Below are 13,516 nucleotides of genomic sequence, written 5' to 3'. Positions count from 1 at the left end.
TGCCTATTGTGTATGTGTATATACATACATATATTTAGTGACAACAGATAATATATGTATATATATTGAATGACAATGTATTATTTATTTCATAGAATAAGGTTTGGCTAATGCTAAATCTGCTATTTTATTTGTGATTCTATGATGCATAAAAAGATATATAAATAAATATGTGGATAGGTGTCTAGATGTAACTGTTTACTGTTCAACATCTGTCATTAAAATGTCAATTAAAGGTGTTCAATATATGCTATGAAAATGTCAATTATTTTACTATACGGACTGAGATTTTAGTTATCCTCTTTATGTTTTTTTTCAAGGAAATTTAATATGTAAGGAGCCTTGAATGTCTGTAAATCTAGCTCTTATTTTGCATCAGAATCAACTAATGTCTGAACAACATCAAAATATATGTAGCTATTAAGTATGAAAATAAACACTAAAATTTTTAGAGTTTTAAAATTTCCTATAATCCTGAGTATTGCGTTTGCTATTATGCAAAACCTGTATCATAAATATAATTATCTTACTTCTAAAAGGTACTTCATGTTGCATCTAATATTTAAGAAGCTGGAATCATCTTCTGCCTTCCATCCAACCTATGTTTCTTCACTGAATTCTTATTACTCAAATGATTACTCTACGACTAGAAATATTTATGGGTACTAGTATAAGGATCTCACCAAAGCTTCTAAGTAATTACAAGTTCATTTTATTTTCTAAGCTATAAAGTTACATAACATACTAATAAAAATTAAGCCTCTTTACTATAATGTCTTATTGAAGTAGCAGGTTGCAAATGAAAGATTATATATTCTTGTAATAAAAATCTATTAATATTTTGATATATTCTCATAATGACAGTAAAGACAGTTAACTGACAATTGTTGAATGAACAAAATAAGGAAGACCTTCTTTACGTTATACCTCAAGCTAACATTTTACGTAAATAATATAAAATTCTATTAGTGGCCATATTATTCCATATCATTTACTTTGTATCTGGCTTTACTGTTTTCTAGTAGAAATCAAATTAAACTAGTGCTTATGCACTGGTTTAATAATTATCCCAGTAGTCTGGCAGTACATAAGGGAACCACCAATGAAGAGATCACTTGAAGGCTACATTCCGGATCATATATTATTTGAGCCCTAAACAACTATATAGATTATGCAATTCAAACACTCCAAACATTATATGAACAAAAGAAATGCTGCAGTCGTTACTGACTTTTCTGTGTTTGTATTAGAAGACATATTATCACACAAATCTTCTGGGTTTTTATTTAACTTTTATTTTAGGTTCGGGGGTACATAGGATGGTTTGTTACATAGTTAAACTCATATTGTGGGGATTTGTTGTACAGATTACTTCATCACCCAGGTACTAAGCCTAGAATTCAATAGTTATTTTTTTGCTCCTTTACCTCCTCTCATCCTCCACCCTCAAGGAGGTGTCTGTTGCTCCCTTCTTTGTGTTCATGAGTTCTAATCATTCAGCTTCCACTTAAAAGTGAGAACATGCAGTATTTGGTTTTCTGTTCCTGCATTCATTTGATAAGGATAATAGTCTCTAGTCCCAGCCATGTTCCCACACAAGATATGAGCTCATTTTTTATGGCTGCATAGTATTCCATTGTGTATATGTACACATTTTACTTATTCAAATTGTCATTGGTGGGAATTTAGGTTAATTCCATGTCTTTGCTATTGTGTATAGTGCTGCAATGGACGTTCACATGCATGTATCTTTATGGTGGAATGATTTATATTCCTCTGGGTATACTGTATGTGTGACAGATTGTATTTTCCAAATTTAGCCACCATCACAGTATCTTTCAGCTAATACACTCTTCCACTCTGTTTCCTTCATCAAAATTCAGAGCTGAATCCTTTCTTGTTGAATCTGAGATAGGCTTATAACTTCTTGTAATCAATAGAATGTGATCAAATGATAATGCTTTATTTTGGAAGTTGGGTCAGAATAAGGCATCCAGCTTTCACCTAGCTCTGAGGATAATACCTCTCATAGTATTTCCACTCAGATACTGATGCCATATTGTGATAAGCCCCAGTCACATGACGAGGTCACCTCTAGATGCTGTGTGGACAATCCCAACTAATCCAAAACTTCAGCTGACCCATTTGGAGGTCAGGATGTCACTGAAGAAGATATCTGGGAAGTAAATCTTTCAGACCTAATTGTTCAACTTTCAATCATTCAGGTCTTCAAAGGCAAATCCTAAATGTTGTGGAGCAGAGGAAAAGCCACCACCGCTGAGACTTTTCTAATTTTTTTTCCCAAAAGAATCTGCAGTACTATAGGCTTTTTATAATTTTATATCATTAAATTTTGGAGTGATCATTATGCAGCAATAGTAACTCTAATACCACTGTAAAAAAGACACATGTTGAATATGAAAGTTGGAGGACACCAAGATTTCAACTTGTATGACACACATGTTATATGAAGTAGAAGCCTGAAATTATATCCTGGATCTTTTATTTTATTTTTTTTTAAAGCCGAAAACCAATCCCAAAACACCACAATAACTGCCCTCTTATCCTGCTTCTAACAGCAAATGGTTATTTGAAAATGAGTGCATTTTTTACCTATGTATATAATTATCTTAATTTTTGCCTGGATTACAATCTAGGAAATCTATATCTTGAGTAGATAATATATATTCAATTATTCACAAATATAATTAATTATCCAGCTAATATTTGAAGAGGTTTTTTTTTTTTTTTTTTTTTTTTTGTTCACCAGGTTTATCTGGAAGCACTAACTTTCATAGAGCTTTGTATTGAAATAACATTTAAGGTAAAGTCTGGAATTGATTATCTTGCTGAGGCTTATCTACGAGGTAGACTATGTATATGTATATTTGTGTCAGAAATGAAATATTTGTGTTTGTGTGTGTGTGTGTACATGGCCTTACTTAACTGACTCCTCTGTTCAGAGTCTCATCAGATTGCAATTCAGGTGTCTGTGAGGGTTACACATTCATTAGAGTCTCAATTGGGGAGCAATCTGCTTCTCAGTTCCCTCAGACCAATGACAGAATTTACCAACTTATGGTGTAGGACTACAGCCCATTTTCTTGCTGGCTGTTGGCCAGCACCATACCTCTTAGAACCCTCTGGTGGTTCCTTGCCTCATGGTCATCTCACAACATGTCAACTTACCTCTTCAAAGCCAACAAGTGGATCTATCAGTCTCACGCTAACCTACTAAGGAAGATTGTTGTATAATGCCATGTACCCCAGACTGTGACACCCCTTTTACCTTTGCCATATAATATAATCTAGTCACAGGAGTGACATGCTGTCACATTTCTCATATTCCATTGACTTAGAACAGTCAAAAGTCCTGGTGGCACTCATCCCAAAAAGGAATTACTCAAGACTGTGACTCAAATTTAATCATTTTACAGTCACAGGATCTTTTGGGTGTCATCTCACCACGTGGAAACCTCTGTGGTCAGTGGTGCCTTTGCCTGACTTTTGCTCAGTCCCACTGGGCTTTTCCTGCCCACTTGGCCCAGCAGTCTGTGCTCAGCCTGCACTACCAGCCTGGATCCCCTGCCTGCCAAGGGTGAGCCAGGTACAGAGCAGTGAGGGGTGTGTCAGCAAGTGAACACAGGGTCCGGCCACAGTCAGGCACCCCAGCTGCTGTGGCAGGATGGGAAGCTCCAGGCACTGGTGCAGGTGCCAGCTCCGTGGAAGGCTGCAGCTGGACCAGATGTACTGCACATGGCTTTTCCTGAGAGCACTCGTGTCTGGACAGAAGGAACGTGGTAGCACCCAAAAGCTCAGAGACATCAGAAATTGCAGCGCCCTAAAAAGGGTGTTACAGCTCTGGCTCAGGGAGCTCCTAGGTCTGAGTTCCCTGAAGGACCGCAGTTCTTCTTTCTTCTCTCCTTCTCATCGCCTGCAACATGGTGAGCAGGGGGTGTGTTTCAGCCCCGTTTGTGTTATGGCTCTTTCAGTCCCACCATCCAGCAGGTCTGAAATTCTTGTCCCATGTCCAGGAAGAATGAAGTATGTGGAAAACTGAAGGGTTAGCAAGGTGAAAAAGTGCTTTATTGAGCAACAGTACAACTCTCAGGAGACCTGAAGTGGGTAGCTCCTACCCACAGGCAGTCGTCCTGTCAAGTCTGCAGCCCTCAGTGGAGAGGGGATATGGAGTGGGTAGCTCCTATAAGCAGGCAGGTCATCCTGGAGATCAGGAGTAGGTAGCTCCTTTAGGCAGGCAGGTCTTCCTGACATCTGTAGTGGAGAGGAGCACCACAGTCGTAGCTCCTATCTGTAGGCAGGTAATCTGTGTGAATCTGGCTGAGTCCAAGATTTGTATGGCTTCAGAAGGAAGGAAGTGCATGCTGATTGGTTCATGGTGGCCATGGGTGGGCCTGGAAAAAGCACTGTAAGTTCTCACTCCAGGCGGCCTGCAGCCTCGCCCCCATTCTTCCCTGTCCCTGGTTTGAAGGTGGGGCTTCACTGAAGACCCACCCCTTTCTGCCCAGGACCTTGTCTGCCTCTTGCCTCCATCAACATGTCATCCATGGTATGAAGGCTGTTCATGCCAATGATCGCCCGCAAGCCTACAGTGCACCACCTTCAGCCCCCCTTGGCCTCTGTCCCTTGATCGTCAGTGCCCAAAGTCCCACGGGGACTGAGGTGTTGGGGGTGGAGGCTGACATGTCAGTGTCTCCTCCAGCACACACATTCGGCTGGGTTGTCACAAAGCCCAGGCTTAGCTACGACTTTGCTTTACAGTGGTGTGGGTGCCCGAGTCGGAACAGGCCAGGGAGTGGGAGCAGGCACTTCCGAGCCTATAGGAGCATAGGGCATGTGGGTCTGGAGTCACCCTTGCAGTTGTATCTGGAGTGAGCGACTCTTGCCCTGCCACTTGATAGGTGCGGGGGTCCTTCGTGTTCCCAGCCCCACCAGCTCCACAGAGGCACAGTCCCGTCACGCCTCCCTTGCTGCAGACAACATCTTCCAAACTGCGGCTCCAGACGGGCTACTGCTGCCATCACTAGGATGTATCCATTGCAAATGCCTTTTGAAGAATGCATTCACTCACATGGAAAAACGTAATTACAGACACAGTAACATACAGACAGTGCTTACTTCCAAAAATAAAGACACAAATTCATATCAAGAATCTCATATCAAGAATCCCTTCTTTATCTCTCCTTAGACAGATATTCAATTATATCTAATATTTGTGTATTCCTTATTTGTCAGATATTTTCCCAAGTGCTTTAAAAATACTTTAATACTCATAATAACTCTATGCAGTATCTTTTTATTATCACTTTTTAAAAAATGAGGCTGCGAAAGTTTACTAACAAACTCACATAGATGAACATTGCAAATTGAGATATTAAGAAAAATAATTTTTATATAACAATTACTGTTTGTTTTTATAATAACTGCTAAGGAAAATATCATTAATTTAGACTGTATTGTACAAACTTTAATACAACATCTAAATAATAAAACATGTTTTGCATGTTCAATAAATACATATTATTTCTATATGCATAAGTCACTGGAACCTATTACCAATACATATATTTAATGTAAAAATAAAGTACATTTTTTATGGAAACTTTAGTTTCTGGACTGACCATTAAGTTCATTTTGCATCAAGCACTATCTCATAGGAAATGATGTAGATAATATAATGTTATATTAAAATTGATGTTGTACAATTTGCTACAAACTGACTTTATTCCCTTATTGGTGGAACAAGTATTACAGAGTATTTTCTTCCTAGCCTGTGTTTAACAATTGATTGCAACATACTCCTTGACCTTTTTATTTTCTTGCCTGTGTATACCACCTACCTGTCCTGTTTTAAGCCCTATTTCTTTTAAACATCACATTTCTTATTGGTTTCTGTCTATCTTTGTTCTTCATCTTAGGTTATTCTTGTTATCAATAAAATTGCACATGTCTGATTGAGTTGTTGTAGCTTCTAGTTTCATGAGCTAAAAGCCCAGTGCCTCTCTCTTTCCCTTTCTTGCTCCATCCATTTATTGCTTCAGCCATTTCCTCCTCCTGTTCACTTCTCACTTCTCTATTTTTTCGTTTCTCATTTCCTTTTTCTTTCTCTCCCTGTCTTTTTCTCTTCCTCCCTAATCCAAAACTGTATCATCCAGCATCCTATTGAGAACTATGTTTTACAGAGAAAATTATATGTTATACAAAGCTGTCGATGATGAGTAGAGAAAAATAAATGCCGCAATTAGATGATAAAGGAGAAAAGGAGGGAAATATAACCCTTAGTCTTTCATAATTAAAATCTTCATAGATCTAAGTGAACTCACTGGAATTCAGACTCAAGTATTTGTAATAGCTGAAGTCATGTTGTTTTAGTATAAGACTGGAAAGCAACTCATTTTTGTTGCTGTTATTCTTTTTGTTTGTTTGCTTTTTCTTAGAATCAGCAGACTTGTGAAACACTGTGACATAACATCCCCTCATGCACTGACTGCAGAGGAAGCAAAAGAAAAAAAAAAGTCTCATGCTTTCTACCCAAAGGTCCCTGCTGAAATGCAACATCAGGTCTGGTTTCACTAATTTTCCATTTTTCAACTGTTTTTCTTATGTTGGAAAGAAAAATCTCCAAATAATTTGATAGGGAATTTAGCAAACATAAAATTAAGTCATGATCCATGCCGTATTCAAATTGCTGTCGTTTCCTGAGAGATTATTGCACTTTCTAGTTATGTAACAATGTATGTTCTATCTTGAAATAGCTTTGAGACTTGGCTGAATTTCCAACAAAGGCTCAATTACATATGAGATTTAACAAAGGCAATGAAGAGATTCAATGCCCTAGGCTTTCAGAGAAAAAAATAAAAATAGAAACACACATACCCATGGAATTATTGTAATAGTTACTTGGTATTACTAGGAGAGTCAGTTGAATATACCTTTTCACATATGGATCAGCAAAATATTGATTTGAACTAAGTATCTTAACCTCATTTAAACTTCTGTGGACTGCAGTAAGTGAAGTGAAGCACTGTTCTATACATTTGAGCAGATTTTCAAGTTCTCTAACACTACAATACTTCCAACTAACAAGTTGGCAATAGCCCAAGATTTGTTTTGAAACTTTAATTCTTTAAATAAAATGTTTACTTTCACCTACATATAACTAATAATTTACTTCTCTGGATCTAAATTACTTGGATTTTGTATTTATATTTTTGTTGCTATAATTGATTAGTCTGTTCAATAGACACATGTAGTTCAATATACTTGTACATTTTATGGCATCGTAGGCATACTGAGAATATACTAGGTGCTTTTATTTTTCAAGTAAATCAATATACTTAACAAACACAAAATATTAGTTTCCATGTATACTATTTAAAGGTTAATATTTTGAGAAAGTAAGATACATAATGAATTGTTTCTCAATGAGAGTGAATAATGGAGGAAAGAAAAAATAAATGAAAGCAGTGAAAATGCTCATTTTTGAAAAATCTGACAGAAACAAACACTTAATTGAAATAAACGAACAAGCATCATTTATTCAGTTGTACGACAAATATCCATGGCAAGCTACTATGTACCTTGGCAATAAGGAATAAAACATATTTGTCTTTATGTGTTCTATTCTAGTTGTATAGCCAGAAAATAAACATTTACTTTATATTTATAAGAATCCCATTTATAAGATATTCTTGAAAAGACAAAACTATAGTGATGGAGAACAGATCAGCAATTGTCAGGGTATAGAGTTGATGTAGTGTGGTTGGTTATATGTGACTAAATGTGTGCTAAAATTTACAGAAATTCACATCCAAAATCAAAGTCAATTTTACTATATATTAAAATAAACCCAAAACAGATAACCTTTAGACTAAATTAAATAAACTGACGTAATATAATGTTTTCTGGAACACGTAGACCATTCACTGCCAGTGGACTACATTTATTCAACAAAGCTTGTAAAACTCCTTGGCATATCTACTACATATGAATACTTTATAACCCAACAATTTCTATTTTGTAAATATACCCAACAAAAAAGTCATATGTAAGTCACTAAAAATCATGTAATGTATTTTGAGTAGCATTCTTCCTAATTGATTTTTTTGTATAATATATTCTAGGATAATAAGATTCTCAAGGTAACTTTTTAAAGTTAACTAAGAATTTTAATTTAATTTAAAATTCTGAAGCATTTTCAATACCATTTTGGTATTTAAAAATGTACAGTATAGAACAAAATGTTTATGATTTTTAAAATGTGGGATTTTAAGGATAAAATAAAATATATTAAAATATAGTAAGTAAAACCACAACTTTCCTAAATATAATTTGGAAATAAGAGTAGCAACTTAAGATGCATTGTTTAAGAAAAAATGTATTTTTTAAACAATAGATTTCTGATTTTGACCTACCTATCTAGGGAAACAATGAAAAATACAGTATCTCAATGTTGAAATAAAACTTACTTTTTATCTCATAAAAATATACTTCTTTTTATTACCAAAATTATTATTTTTAGTGACTACAAGTAAAATCTCTGTTGCATTTCTTGAATCATCTTTATCTTCTCCCTTCATAAGCCATATATTTCAGTAAACCTAATAGCCTACCATACCTAGAAAGATGCCACATATATGTTGTGTCAAATAAATACTAGTTGAATGAATGTATTGGTGGTCATTTAAAATAACAACTTACATTCTAATATCATCATTATAAGAAAGTGTGATGTCTTTGAATGTACACGGTACTACATTGTAACTTCAAAGAGATAAAATTATTGTCCACTTTGTAAGTAGCCCATAAAAATCACTGCCTAATAAAAAAAAGTGAAGGGCAGTATCTTCTAAGGAAACTTTATTCCTAAATATTATAAGAAAGAAGAAAGAGATGTATTATCTACTTGAGATATGAATACTGTACGTTAGCATGAGCTAATGTGAAAATTTAAAAGTTGTAATGTGTTATGAACTGAATGTTTGTGTCCCCCCAAAATTCATAGGTTGAAATTCTACCCCTTAACAAGATGGTAACAGGTGGGCAATTTAGGTGATAATTAAGTCATGAGAGCGTAGCCCTCATGAACAGGATTATTACCTTGATAAAAGGGACCACAGGAGCTCTCTTGTCCTCTTTCCTCCATTTGAAGATATGAGGAGGTCTGCAGTCTGTGACCTCGACAATGCTGGCACCCTGATCTCACTCGTCCAGATTCTAGAACTGCAAGAAATAAATGTTTGTTGTTCAAGCCACCCAGTCTAAGGTACTATGTTATAGCAGCTGGGACTGAGACATGAAGTTATTCAGATATATTGTAAATTTATTTGTGTTTTATTTTCTAAATACAATATCAAACCATTACTAATATATTTGTATCTAAAGAGCAATATATAATTAAAAAGAATCACACAATTACTTTTGTCAACCTTGATCATTTTTGATGCTAAGGACAACTCACTCAGGAAGCGCTACAATTTAATCTTATTCCATATATAATAGAGAATCATGTATTTTAAAAGAAGTTTCTTTTTCTTATTCTCTAAAGACTGAATTTTATTCCATGCCATATGTTTTCATTATATTAGTACTCATCACTGAAACATTTCAGTAGAACATTCAATAAAGTACTTGTCATATTGGTGAGGGGAGCTTTTATTTTCTGGCTCTATTTTTCTATGTGGGTGAGTTTTTCTAAGTGGTACTGTTGGTATCTTTCACGTTCCACAGTTATTTCTCACTATTAAGGGAGGATTGGCTTAAATGAGAGTGTGGTTATAAGGAGACACTGATTACACTTAGCTCAGCCCACCTTCCTTCATTCCCTTTATTTCTGCCAACTTGCACAAAAGATCTATTCTCATTCTTTCTTGGTCATTTATTTGATTTAGTAGGACAGATTTCCATCACAGAGCCTTTGCATTCTATTAATTTCTGTGTTTAGATGGATCTAATTATTCAGGAGTATAATATAAATAATCAATTATCTAATTAAATCTATAGCCATATATTCAAACCTAGATTTTGTCAGTATATAATCATTTTATTTATTTATTTTTACAAATTTAAATAGCTTTTTGTGTATAAGTGGTTTTTTGTTACATACATGAATTATATAGTGGTGAATGCTTTGATTTTAGTGCACCCATCACCCAAGTAGTGCATATTGCACCCAATAGATAGTTCTCTGTTCCTCATCTCCTCCACCCTCCACCTTCTGAGTCTCTAAAGTCTATTATATCATTCACTATCTATATCTTTACATAATCATAGCTTAGCTTCCACTTATAAGTGAGAACACACGGTTTTTGCATTTCCACTCCTGTATTACTTTACTTAGAATAATGGCCTCTAGCTCCATTCATGTTGCTGCTGACATTATTTTGTTCCTTTCAATGGCTGAGTAGTATTCCATGGTGTATATTTATCATATTTTCCTTATCTGCTCATTGGTTCACAGGCACTTAGGTTAGTTTCATATCTTTGCAATTATGAATTGTGCTGCTATAAACATATGTGTGCAAGTATCCTTTCATATAATTACTTCTTTTTTTATGGGGTAGATACCCCGTAGTGGGATTGCGGGATCAAATGATAGTTCTACTTTTAGTTCTTTAAGGAATCTCCATGCTGTTTCCCATAGAGGTTGTACTAATTTTCATTGCTATCTGTAGTGTATAAGTGCTCCCTTTTCCCCACATCCACACCAATATCTATTGTTTTGTGACTTTTTAATACTAACATTGTCATTCTTGCAAGTGTAAGGTAATATCTCATTGCAGTTTAGTTTGCATTTCCTTGATGATTAGTGATGTCGAGCATTTTTTCATATGTTTGCAGACCATAAATCTTCTTTTGAGAAATGTCTATTAATATCCTTTGCAAACTTTCCAATAAGAGAATTTTTTTTTTAAAATTGGTGATTTGTTCCAGTTCCTTATAGATTCTGGATACTAGTCCTTTTTCATTTGCATAGTCTGCAGATATTTTCTCCCATTCCATGGGTTGTCTGTGTTTCTTTTGCTGTGCAGAAGCTTTTTAGTTTAATTAGGTCTCATTTATTTATTTATTTATTTTGCATTTGCTTTTGTGGTCTTAGTTATGAATTCTGTGCCAAGACTGATGTCTAGAAGAGTTTTTCCAATATTGTCCTCTAGAATTTTTATGGTTTCAGGTCTTAGATTTATGTCTTTAATATATCTAGAGTTGATTTTTTATATGGTGAGAAATAGAAATCCAGTTTCATTCTGCTACATGTGGCTTGACAGTTTCCCCAGCACCATTTATTAAATAGGGTGTGCATTCTGCAATTCGTGTTGCTGTATGCTTTGTCAAAGAACAGTTGGCTGCACATATTTGGCTTTATTACTGGGTTCTCTGTAATCTTCCACTGAGCTATGTGCCAACTTTTATACCAGTACCATGTTGTTTTGGCCACTATAACCTTATAGTATAATTTGAAGTCTGGTAATGTGATGCCCAGATTTGTTCTTTTTCCTTAGGTTTTCTTTGGCTATTCAGACCCTTTTATGGTTTCATATGAATTTCAGGATTGTTTTTACTAAATCTCTGACAAATGATGTTGGTATTTGAAAGGAAATTGCATTCAATTTTTACGTTTCTTTGGGCAGTATGGTCATTATCGCAATAGTGATTCTTTCAATCCATGAGTGTTTCCATTTGTGTCTGCCATGATTTATTTCAGCACTGTTTTGTAGTTCTCCTTGTAGAGATCTATCACTTCCTTAGTTAAGTATATGTCTAGGTGCTTTTGTTGTTAGTGTGTGTGTGTGTGTGTGTGTGTGTGTGTGTGGTTTCATTTATAGCTGTTGTAAAGAGATTGAGTTATTGATTTGATTCTCAGCTTGGTCATCGATGCTGTATAGCAGTTCTACTGATTTGTGTACATTAATTTTGTAACCCAAGTCTTTACTGAATTCATTATCAGATCTAGGAGCTTTTTGGATGAGTCTTTAGGGTTTTCTAGGTATTCAATCATATCATTTGTATACAGTGATAGTTTGACTTCCTCTTTTCCAATTTGGATTCCATCCTCATGATCTAATTATCTCCTAAAGACCTAGCCTCCTAATACCATAACATTTAGGGTTAAGATTTCGACATATGAATTTTGGTGGAACTCATTCAGTCCATAAGAAGCCCTTATAGAATGTCACAGAGTTTAAGCAGGTAGAATAAAAATAATTGTTAACAATTATACACTGATACCCAGGGACTCCCACTCCTAGGGGAAGAGGGAGCACACCATATCAAGGGAACATCCTGTGGGACAAAATAATTTGGATGGCAGGCCTTGAGCTCCAGATCCTTCTGCTGATGGAAAGCTTCCTTCAGCAGTGGCTGTACTCCAGTCTAGAATACAGAGCAAGATTCTGACTCAAAAAACAAAAAGAAAAGGCTGCCAGGGTAGTTGCCAATGCAAGGCCCCGGGTTATTCAAATATAGTTTTTCCAGGAATAGTTTTAACACAAGAACTTATAATACTAAATCAGGATAAAGCCTATCCTTTCTTATTTGCTTGCTTGGCTTTTTGATAGGCACAGTGAACACTTATGGATAAATAAAGATCTTGAAGAGACTTAAATACTTTCCAGATATATTATGTAAGCTATAATCCTTGAACCAGGTGTTCAGCATGCTTCAGGATTAAAATGAGTGCATTTTCTTTTTTGAATGAAAGAGATGGTTTTGTCCTTTAATACTTTTGTAATAATGTTTTTTTATTTTTTAACTCATGTTAAAATATTATTTGTTTGGATTTTATTTAATCAATAATTTTTAACTTACCTCAAGGGCATAAATGTCTCTAAAGTCCCTTTGTACTTTAATACTTGATCCATAATTAATTTCTCCCTACCAGTGCTAATGGTAGATATTGAAATTGAGGACGTCTTCTCATGGTTTGGATTTTATTTTTGTAGCATCTGTATTTTATCATTGACTCTCATTGTAAAACCTTGTATAGTATGTGTCATGAACATTTGGATTTTTTTTTTTTTTGAGGTTCAGAGTAGCATTCAAAACAATTTTACCACTTTATGACTATTTTTATTTATTTATTTATTTTTATTTTTATTTTCTTTTTGAGACGGAGTCTCGCTCTGTCGCCCAGGCTGGAGTGCAGTGGCCGGGATCTCAGCTCACTGCAAGCTCCGCCTCCCGGGTTTACGCCATTCTCCTGCCTCAGCCTCCCAAGTAGCTGGGACTACAGGCGCCCGCCAACTCGCCCGGCTAGTTTTTTGTATTTTTTAGTAGAGACGGGGTTTCGCCGTGTTAGCTAGGTTGGTCTCGATCTCCTGACCTCGAGATCCACCCGTCTCGGCCTCCCAAAGTGCTGGGATTACAGGCTTGAGCCACCGCGCCCGGCCGACTATTTTTAAAATATACCATTCTGTGAAGAATAACATAACCTTCCCTTCAGTGATCTTCAGATCATCGGCAAACAATTGGGGCACATGACATCACAAACAGAATGACT

The sequence above is a fragment of the Rhinopithecus roxellana genome, chromosome 9 (genome assembly GCF_007565055.1).
Source record: "Rhinopithecus roxellana isolate Shanxi Qingling chromosome 9, ASM756505v1, whole genome shotgun sequence".
In the NCBI taxonomy this organism is placed as follows: domain Eukaryota; kingdom Metazoa; phylum Chordata; class Mammalia; order Primates; family Cercopithecidae; genus Rhinopithecus; species Rhinopithecus roxellana.
The sequence above is the reverse complement of the archived record's forward strand: the minus strand, read 5'-3'. Positions refer to the sequence as shown.